This window comes from Mandrillus leucophaeus, unplaced genomic scaffold (assembly GCF_000951045.1).
Source record: "Mandrillus leucophaeus isolate KB7577 unplaced genomic scaffold, Mleu.le_1.0 Scaffold146, whole genome shotgun sequence".
Lineage (NCBI taxonomy): Eukaryota > Metazoa > Chordata > Mammalia > Primates > Cercopithecidae > Mandrillus > Mandrillus leucophaeus.
Window position 1 is genome coordinate 3,597,427 of NW_012101432.1, and position 11,593 is coordinate 3,609,019.

Genomic DNA, 11,593 nt, shown 5'->3' on the forward strand with positions numbered 1-11,593 from the left:
GGAGCCGGCGCTGAGGCGACGACGTCAGAGGCCGACGACCGCGCGCAGCGTGCGTAAGGAAAGGAAGGGAGGGGTGTGCGCGAAATCGGACTTGGGATCCCGGAGAAGACGGTGGGCGTGGCTTGAGGAAGGGCGTTTGTGATTGGTGGGTTCTGCCGCGGCCGGGAAGTTCGAACAGAAATCTGAGGGCGAGTCGGCGAAGAGCAGAGTTGAACTGAGTACTCCCAGCTAGAGCAAGCGGCAGTTGCAGCGCATGCGCAGCAGCAAGGGCGGCCGCAGGTCGCCGTTCAATAATACGAAACGTATAGACTTTTGAGTATACCAAGCTCCCTGTTTCTGTGGGTTCACCTGAGATTTATCTGGTCTTTCGGGCCTTAAAAGGGAGATAGTCCCAAAGATGTGAGTAATTCTGACCTATCGAGGATTCCGTGGGAAGTCTTCTACATGCCCTGAAGGAAGGGAATCTCTTTCCTCATACCCTGAGTTTCCTGAGTATAATTATTATAGATATACGAAGATCTCTATGCTCATGGGGAATTTGCGGTTAGATATGAAGCTAATTCATCTCTGCTTGGTAGCGGGGAACAGGGCACATGGTCTAGGACAGGAAAAAACGGGGCGAGGCACTACGCATTACTTGGTGTTTGCAACCGATGAAATTTGCTACTTGGAGGTTTTCAAAAACTAAACAGTGTAGGAAAGTCATGTGTGTCCAGCAACTATCTGTGTCCAATTGAGTAGGAATAAGATTTGGGGAAATGTATGCTCAGGCCTGTAATCCCAGCGCTGTGGGAGGCCAGGCGGAGGATCACTTGAGTCCAGCAGTTTGAAACCAGGCTGGGCAACATAGGGAGGCCTTGTCTCTACTAAATTTTTTTTTTTTTTTAAATTAGCCGGGCGTGGTGGTGCATGCCTATAGTCCAAACTACTGGGAGGGCTGAGGTGGGAGATTGGATCGCTTGAGCCCAGGAGTTGTATGCTGCGATGAGTTGTGATCTCACCACTGCACTCCAGCCTGGGCAACAGAAGCAGACCCTGTCTCAAAAAATAAACCAAAAACAAACAAAACAGGGAAATGTGTGCATGCGAGGATGAGATGCAAGTACTTGTGAGGCAAAGCACTGTAAAGAGAATATTAATGAAAATTACAAAAACTACAGCCAACATTTGTTGAGGGTTTACTATAGGCCAGAAATCTAAGCACTTTGTATATAATTGTTCGGAGTTTATATATGTGTATTTAAGCACACATACTGTTTTCTTTGGTCTACATATGCAAATATTAACAAATGGCTTGGAGTAGACATAAATGAGCAAATGATAAAATATGTTTTTTTATATATATAGACAGTGATATATATACAGATTTATATATATTTATGTAGATATATAGATATATATAGATTTAGTATGCTAACCTACTCTGGTCTAAATAATTGCATTCCCTCTGACATCAAAATATTGTTATCAATCAAAAATTAATTAATTACTAAGGAGATCTGCTGCTTTCTAAAATAACTGGTTAAAAACAAGTAGAAGTTAATTATACAATAATTAGTATATAATGACATTTAGGCAACCTGACTTCACTCTGTTTTGCCAATTGCATACATGTTACTTTCCATTGTTAGATAGAGAATTGCTGAAATGTCATCTAAAAGTCCAAACCTGTACATGAATTGCAAAAGCAGCTTTTGATTTGTGGTCTTGTTTTTAGCTTGACCTTTTAATGAAATCTATTTTTATTTTTATTTTTATTTTTTTGAGACAAGGTCTTGCTTTGTCACCCAGGCTGCAGTGCAGTGGCACAATCTCGGCTCACTGCAATCTCCACCCTGCAGATTCAAGTGATTCTCCTGCCTCAGCCTCCCTAGCAGCTGAGATCACAGGCGTGTGCCACCACACCCAGCTAATTTGTGTATTTTTTTAATAGAGACAGGGTTTCTCCACATTGACCATGCTGGTCGCAAACTCCTGACTTCAGGTGATCTACCCACCTTGGCCTCCCAAAGTACTGGGATTACAGGCAGGAGCCACCATGCCCTGCCTTAATGAAATCTATTCTTATTGAAGAGGATGGAGAATGTGTTTTAGAAGGAAAATTGTAGCAAATATTAAATACTACAGAGTTGTCTCAGTATTGCTAAAATAATTAAGGTCTTTAAGAAATACCAGTAAGGATTTAAAGAGTAAAGAAACAGACTAAAGTTAGCACAAATGTTTCCCTACAGTCAAGGGATTTGTATAGCCCTATAGGAGACACCTCCAGAAAAAGTAACAGCTCTCAATTGATTCACTGAGGTATGTATGTCATTTATGGCAAGTCATTGCCACTGCAATTCCTTCTCACAGATCCCCCTGATATTACTGTAATATCTATTTTCTGTCTCCATCCCTTCTGTCTTCTTCTAGGAGACCAATTTTGTAAATCACTACTTTTCTAACAACACTGGCACAGATGGCCCAGCATTCTCCCTTTTCTCAGAGCTGGTTTTCCATCCCAGAAAGAGGTCCCAGAAAGTTACTCTAATCAGTTGTGTGAGTTTTCTCTTCTCTAACTGGTAAGGGTTCTGCACAGGGATTAGATTAATGCTAATAGTGTCCAAAAGACTATAGCTCGCCTCTGGACTCCTGAGAGTTCTCAAGGGATCCTGCTGAGCTCTCCCTTTTTAATGCTATTCAATATAATAGAAAAGTTGCAAAATTAGAAGGAATCTGAGAAAGACTAATTTACAATGGAAAGGACAGCATTAAAAGGCACAAACTCCAATATCTACAGGGGCCAGGTCTATATTATAAATAGTAAAATTGGCCACAAGTAAACAATGGGGAATGTAAACCCTGGCAAACTAGAGAGATGTCATATTTGAAGAAGGCAGTCACTATTCACTGCTAGCCAGTTGTAAAATGAAGGCAACATTTTGCTAAACCTTCAAACTTGTTAAGAGATTTCTCGACACAAATCAGATACAGATTTTTATGTTTCATTTGCCAACTTGTAAATGTTGACAACTAATTAAATTTGCTTGCAAAACACTGTATTAAATGCACATATAGACCATATTTGGCCTATGGGCCACAAATGTACAACTTCTCTACTAAAAGGTGAAATGACTGGATACAGAAAGGCAGGAGATCGGGGGAAGAAAAAGACAAGACAGAAAAAACCGGGCATAGTGGCTCACACCTGTAATCTCAGCACTTTGGGAGGCTGAGGCAGGCGGATCACTTGAGGTCAGGAGTTTGAGACCAGCCTGGTGAACATGGTGAAACCCCATCTCTACTAAACAAACAAAAATTAGCCGGACATGGTGGTGGGCACCTGTAATCCCAGCTACTCAGGAGGCTGAGGCAGGAGAATCACTTGAACCTGGGAGGCGGAGGTTGCAGTGAGCCAAAATTGCTCCACTGCACTCCATCCTGGGCAACACAGTGAGAGTCTGTCTTAAAAAAATAAAATAAAATAAAATAAAAGGGCAAAACCCCTTAAATGTGACTTTCTGTGAGCAATTGAGAGGGAAAAGAATGTGGAAATGATTTTAAGAAGTTCTGTGAGATTTTAATTGGATCACATTTGATGTTCTTTAAGAGATTTAAAAAGTTTTACTTTTAAAAAATTATTCTTGGTTTTGAACAGGTATTTTTTTGTGTTTTAATAAGCTTCTTTGCCAAAACTGGGCCTTGAGAGGAACAGGCTTCATATGAGGTGTGCCACTCTAGCATATAATTTGGCTCCCAAAATGCTCAATAAAATAAAAATTAGAGAATGGAGCATTTGGGGATTTGAAAGCTTATTCTTTGGCTAGTTTCACCAGCTAAGCAACACCATGTACACTGTTCCTGTGGTATATAATTTATTAGAGACCTACTTCCTCAAAATGCAAATCACCACATATCAAGAAGGCTTTGGCTAAAGTCATGAAGATTTACTCCTATTTTTTTCTTCTAAAAATTTTATGGTTTTAGCTCATATATTTAGTTCTACACCCCCTTTTGAGTTTTGAATGCTTCGAAGAAGGGGTCCAACTTCATTTTGTGTGTGTGTGTGTGTGTGTCTATGCAGTTGGCCCTGTACCACTTGTTAAAAGGCTTTTTTTTTTCCCCCATTGAATTTTCTTGGCACCTTTGTTGAAAAACATTTGACCGTAAATTTAAGGTCTATTTCTAGACTCTCAATCCTATTTTACTGTTTTACATGCCTATCCTCATACCAATATGCACTGTCTTGATTATTGTAGCTCTGTAGTAAGTACTGAAATGGGGAAATGTGAGCCCTCCAACTTTGATCATTTTTTTCAAGATTGTTTTGGCTATTCTGGGTTCCTTGCATTTCCATATACATCTTAGGGTCAGCTTAAACATTTTTGCAAAAGAGGCAGTTGGAATTCTGATCTCATATTCTCATATATGGCACCAAAAGCACAAGAGTAAAAAAAAGGGGGGGGCATATCAGACTTTTATCTAATTAGAAAAAGTTTAGTGCTTCAAAGGATACCAATAGAAAATGAAAAGACAACCCACAGAATGAGAGAAATTATTTGGATATAACATATTGGTTGTGTTAGTCCATTTTATATTGCTCTAAAGGAATACCAGAAATTGGGTAATTTATTAAAAAAAATGGAGCAGGTTTATTTGACTCTCAGTTCCGCAGGCTATAAAAGAAGCATGGCACCATCATCTGCTTCTGGTGAGGCCTCAGGAAGATTTTACCCGTGGCAGAAGAGAAAAGGAGCTGGCATGTCACATGTCAAGAGAGGTAGCAAGAGAGAAGGGAGGAGATCCTAGGCTCTTTTTAACAACCACATCTCATGTGAGCCTACAACCACTCATTACCATAGGGAAGGCACCAAGCCATTGGCTAGAGATTTGCCCCCATGACCCAAACACCTTCCATTAGATCCTGCCTCCAGCATTGGGGATCACATCTCAACATGAGATTCAGAGGGGACAAACCTCCAAACTATACCATTGGTTAAAGGATTTATATCCAAAACATAAAATCCATTCTTACTACTCAGTAATAAAAAGAAAACCCAATTTTTTAAATGGGTAAAGGATCTGAATAGACATTTCACAGAAGATATACAAATAAACAATAAGCACATGAGAAGATGCTCAACACCATTAGCCACTAGGGAAATGCAAATCAAAACCCTAAGAGATACCACATTATATCCACCAGGATGGTCACAGTAAAAAGACAGATAATAAAAAATGTCAACAAAAAGTTGGGTATTCATGCATTGCTCATAAGAATGGTGTAGTGGCTTTAGAAAACAGTTTGATAGTTTTCAAAATGTTAAATATAGATTTATCATGTGACCCATCTATTCTACTCTTTGGTATATATTCAACAGAAATGAAAATATATAACCACACAGCAACTTGTTCACAGATGTTTATAGCAGTACTATTTGTAATAGCCAAAAAGTAAAAACAACACAAATGTGTATTAACTGATAAATGAATAAAAAATGTCATATATTCATACAATATATTGATTTATTGAATAATAAAATATTAATCAATAATAACAAAAAGGAATTAGCCTGGGCACAGTGGCTCATTCCTGTAATACCAACACTTTGGGAGGCTGAGGCAGGAGAATTGCTTGAGCCCAGGAGTTCAAGACCAGCCTGGGCAACATAGTGAGGCACTGCCTCTATTTTTTTTAAGTAATTAAATACTGATCTAAGCTACAACATGAATGAATTATGAAAACATGCTAAGTGAAGGAAGCTAGTCACAAAAGACTACATATTATATGAGTCCATTTTTATTAGTGCTCTAAAAATTGAGTATCTATAGATTCAGAAGTTACATTAGTGATTACATAGGGCTGGCGAGAAGAGGAACTAATTAAAACCTGGTCACCAAGTCCACTTAAGGGGAGGAGAATTACCTTCTACCTTTTGAAAAGGCTCTACCTCTTGAGGGTAGGAGTATCCAAACTCTTGTAGACATATTTTAAAACAACCATACCCAAGCTCACGCTAGACCCATCAGAATTCAGAGAACTTTGAACTTAAGCACAAGGTGAATAAAAAATAAGGTACAGCCGAGTGCGGTGGCTCATGCCTGTAATCCCAGCACTTTGGGAGGCCGAGGCGGGTGGATCACAAGGTCAGTTCAAGACCAGCCTGACCAACATGGTGAAACCCCATCTCTACTAAAAATACAAACAAAAATTAACTGGGTATGGTGGCATGCTCCTGTAATCCCAGCTACTTGGGAGGCTGAGGCAGGAGAATCGCTTGAACCCAGGAGGCAGAGGTTGCTCTGAGCCAAGATCGTGCCGTTGCACTCTAGTCTGGGTGATGAGAGAGACTCTGTAGGAAGAAAGAAAGAAAGAGAGAAAGAAAGAGAGGGAAGGAGGAAAGGAGGGAGGGAGGGGAAAGAAAGAAAGAAGGCTTAGCTAAGACTAGATTATTGTCAAGTCCAACAGAGCTTAAAGGTTAAAAAAATGATTATATGAGACTAAAACATAACCTTTATCTTGAAAAACCTGGGGAGCCACTGAAGAATTTTAAATAGGGAAACTCATGATCAGGTCTGCACTTTAGAAAGATCACTGTTACAGCAGTATGGAGAAGAAATTGAAGGAGGCAGAAATGCAGTCAAGGGAAGCCAGTTGGACAGCTACTTCAGTACTCCATATATGTCTTATTATTTATTGTCACAATAATGCTGTATATATAACAAACCAATCTCAAATTCAGTAGCATAAAACAATAGTACTTATCATTGCTTATGAACCTGTTAGTCAGCTGGGCAGTTCTGCTGATCTGGCCCAGTATCAGCTGAACTTGGCTAATCCCTGTGTTCGGTTGACAGAAAGGTTAGGGGCTGGATTATTTATTATAGCTTCACTTGCATGTCTGGTGACTGGCTAGCTATTAGCTAAGGCAACAAAGGTGACTAGACTATGTATCACTTATTATATAGAAGAGTAGTCTGGGCTTGCTTATTTTCATGATGCTGGTGCCTAGGAGAATGAGCAAAAGTGAAGCCAAGACTTAGAACTTGCATGTTATCCAGCTGCTGCATTCTATTAACCAGAGCAAGAAATAAGGCCGGCTCAATTCAAGGAGTGAAGAAATAGATTCCACCTCTTAATGGGAAAAACTGCGAAGTCACATTGCACAGGACATAGACATAGACAGGGTTGAAGAATTGTGGCCATTTTTATAATCTACCACAGTCCACTCTCTGGCCACAATTATTCACATCCCTCCTCATGATCCCTCTTCCTACTCCAAAATATGGTATTGTGGCATTTGAGAAAACAGCAGAAGCAGGAAGGTCACTCTCATCTTCCCCTCATTTTTCTTTCCTGGAGCAGCCATAAAACTTAATTTCCTGACCTTCCCCTGAAGTAGATCATATGACCTTTGTGTCAGAGGTTCCTTTCTTGTTTTCAGAGGAAAGGAACATCCTTATCTCTGAAGGCACAGGGTCACAGGAGAAGGATCTGAACAAACAAGCCTTGCTAAGTTCCCCCGAGTTTATTACCATTACATCACACCACCTTTGTCCATACGTCTCAGCTATCCACTTCTTCATCAAACATAGCATAAAAATATACAAATTTCCCTGTTTATTTGTGTCTACATTTCTGAAAGCTTCTGTGTCATGTTAAACTTATATTAAAGAAATTTGAATGCTTTTCTCCTATTAATCTTTCTTTTGTTATAGGGGCCTCAGCCATGAATCTGGTGAATGAAGAGAAGATAAGTCTCTTTTCCCATATACTCACATACAAATACATTCACTCCTACCCCAAGACACCCTAATTCTCATCCAATCATGGTTTCATACTTCAGAATTTCATGTTCTATATCAGGTACCAATGTGGCAGAACCTCCTGATATGCACTGTAAGGTGAAAAAGGTTACCTGTCCCTCACACACTCAATATTTAGTGGTGAAATAAGAAGTGGAAAGTCACATAATACTTCCATTCAAAAAGAGGAAAGTTAGCACACTTCAGTCCTTGGTTCCGAGCTGTTCTGAAATTCATCTAGACACGTGTTCTCAGATCCCTCTGTTCCTGAGAAAGGGAATATTCCTTGAGTGTGGCCCAGCTTAGGTCTCTGGGAGTGGCTCTGTATTCCATTGTGTTCAATGAGTTTTGGCTCTAGACTCTGAGCAATATACTATGAGACACCTTTTCTTCTCCATTGTCCTTTGGATACACTTTAAGTAGCTCGTATTGGCAGCTGACTAACTTCCTTAACCTGCTTTCTGCCAATGGCAAATTAGGGATCCAGAGGTCTTTTTGCATGTTCGAATACTGTCAGCCCTTTTAAGGGCATGCTAATAGCTTTTTTACCTATAAAATTTACTTTAAAATTGTGTGTTTCTTATGCAATTTGATTATAGTCTATGCCATGCTCCAAAGCTCACAATCATAATTGTTTTTTTGGTTTGGGGTTTTTTTTTTTTGAGACAGGGTCTCACTTTTTTTGCCAAGGTTGGAGTGCAGTAGCACAATCATGGCTTACTGAAGCTTTGCCCTGCAAGGCTCAAGCAATCCTCCCACCTCAGCCTCCCAAATAGCTAGGACCACAGGCATGCACCACGTTCAGCTAATTTTTTAATTTTTTTGTAAAGACAGAGTCTCCCACTGTTGCCTGGGCTGGTCTCAAACTCCTGGGCTCAAGCGACCCGCCCACTTTAGCCTCCCAATGTGCTGGGATTACAGGCATGAGCCACTGTGCCCAGCCTCCACAATTGTTTTTAAGACATGCCTCTCACCAGACATGGTGGTGTGTGCCTATAGTCCCAGCTGGTCTGAATGCTGAGGCAGGAAGATCACTTGAGTTCAAGAGTTCCGGGCTGTAATTCACTACGCCAATTTTGTGTCCGCACTAGCTTCAGCATCAATATGGTAACCTCCAAGGAGCAGAGGACCACCAGATTGCCTAAGGAGGGGTAAACCAACCCAGGTCAGAAACAGCAGGTCACAACTCCGTGCTGATCAGTAACGGGCAACATAGTGAGATCCCATCTCTTAAACAAATAATAATAATAAAGCATGCCTCTCTGTATAGAGATTTTTACTTTGGGAAGAGGTTTCTGTGAGACCATGACCTTAAAATTCCAAAACCCCTCTGCCCTGCTGATAAGGTCTAATAGTTATTACTTTAGTTCTTTCAAAGACCTATATGAAGGATCTCATATTTATACTCTTGATCTTATCTATATCTGTGGCTACCAGGCTATATTTTAATTGGAGAAACTGGAGATAGAAAATTTTATTTTCCAACACAAGAAATCCTGGGCCCTCTATACTCTCTTTATATTTGGTTTGACTACTGGCCATTTTTAACTCTTGTCTCTTTCGTTCTGTCTCTTTTCATACACAACTAGGAGCTGATACCATCAGCATTCTTACTGAAGAATTCTTTAGTGAAATAGAGAAGTTCATAAAATGCTTCTGAGAAGATGGAATAAATAGGAATTTCTGTATTCCTCCTGATAAGTACAACTAAAAACCCTGGACATTATTTATGAAACAAACTGAAGAAGACTCTGAAAGGTAGAAAGGAGAAAGCAGACCAACTAGGCACCTCAGGATTCAAGGAACAAAATGGTGGTGATACCTTGGGTATTCTTTTTGCGTCATATATTGCAGAATTGGAGCTGAAGAAGCCAGCAACTCAGAAATGCCCCTAGGCATAGACCAAAAAAAAAAAGAAAAAGAAAATCCTCAAAAAGAGCTTGTAAGCCAGGCATGGTGGCTCACTCCCGTAATACCAGCACTTTGGGATGCTGAGGCGGGCAGATTGCTTGAGCTCAGGAGTTCAAGACCAGGCTGGGCAACATTGTGAAATCACGTCTCTACCAAAAAAATTAAAAAATTAGTCAGGCACGGTGGCACGTATCTGTGGTCTTAGCTACTCGGGAGGCTGAGGTAGGCCTGGGGGCTGGAGGTTGCAGTGAGCTGAGATCGTGCCACTGCACTCTAGCCTGGGTGACAGAATGAAACTCCACCTAAAAAAGGGACCAGGAAAGCCAGAAGCAGTGGCTCACGCCTGTAATCCCAACACTTTGGGAGGTTGAGGCAGGCAGATTTATATTAAGGCTCACTGTTTGTATTAGGTTGGTGCCATTAAAATGGCAAAGACTTTTGCACCACCTAATATTTATATTCTATGGATTTTGACAAATGTGTATTGCCATGAATCCACCATTACAGTATCATACTGAATAGTTTCACCACGCTAAATATCCCCTGTGTTCTACCTAGTCATTGCTCCTTTGGAGATCTCTGATCTTTTCACTGTCTCCATAGCTTACTTTCTCCAGGATGTCACACAGGTAGAATTAGGTAGTAGTCAGCCTTTTCAGATTGGCTTCTTTCACTTAGCAATATGCATTTAAGTTTCCTTCATACCTTTTTGGCATGATAGCTCATTTTTTTTATTGCTGAATAGTATTCCATTGAATTTATGAATCAGAGTTAATGTATTCATTCACTTATTGGAGGGTATCTTGGTTGCCTCCAAGTTTTCAGCAATTATGAATAAAGCTGTTATAAACATTTGGTGTGCAGACTTTTGTTTGGACATAAGTTTTTAGGTCATCTGGGTAAATACCAAAAAGTGCAACTGCTGGATTGAATGGTAAAAGTATGTTTAGTTTTCTGAAAAACTGCCAAACTATCTTCCAAAGTAGCTATACCATTTTGCATTCTTACCATCATTAAATGAAAGATTCTGTTGCTCTACATCCTCACCAACATTTGGTGTTGTGAATGTTTTGGATTTGGGCCATTCTAATAAGTGTGTGATAATAACTGATTGTTTTATTTTGTAATTCCCTGATGATGTATAATGTTGAGTGTCTTTTTATATGCTTATTTCCATGTGAATATTTTCTTTGGTGAGGTATCTACTTAAATCTTTTGTTTATTTGTTAATTGGGCTGTTTGTTTTCTCACTGCTTAGCTTTTAAGAGTTCTTTAATCATTTTGGATATCAGGCCTTTATCAGATATTTGTTTTGCAAAGATTTTTTTCTAATCTGTAGCTTGTCTTCTCTCTCTCTCTCTCTCTCTCTCTCTCTCTATCTAGCTATCTATCTCTCTCTGTCTCTATGACTAGGTCTCACTTTGTTGCCCAGGCTGGTCTTGAACTGGACCCAAGCAATCCTCCCACCTCAGCTCCCCAGAGTGCTGGGATTACAGACGTGAGCCACCATGCTTAGCCTTTTTTATTCTCTTAACAGTGAATTTCACAAAGCAGAAGTTTTAATTTTAAGGAAGTCCAACTATCAGTGTTTTCTTTTATGGATTGTGCTTTAAGTAATGTATCCAAAAAGACATCACCAAACCCAAGGTCACCTAGATTTTTCTCTGTTGTCTACTGGGACTTTTATAGCTTTACATTTTACATTTAGATCTGTGATACATTTTGAGCTAGTTTTTTTTATTTTTTTATTTCTTATTTTATTTATTTTTTTTTTTGAGACGGAGTCTCGCTCTGTCGCCCAGGCTGGAGTGCAGTGGTGCGATCTGGGCTCACTGCAAGCTCCGCCTCCCGGGTTCACGCCATTCTCCTGCCTCAGCCTCCTGAGTAGCTGGGACTA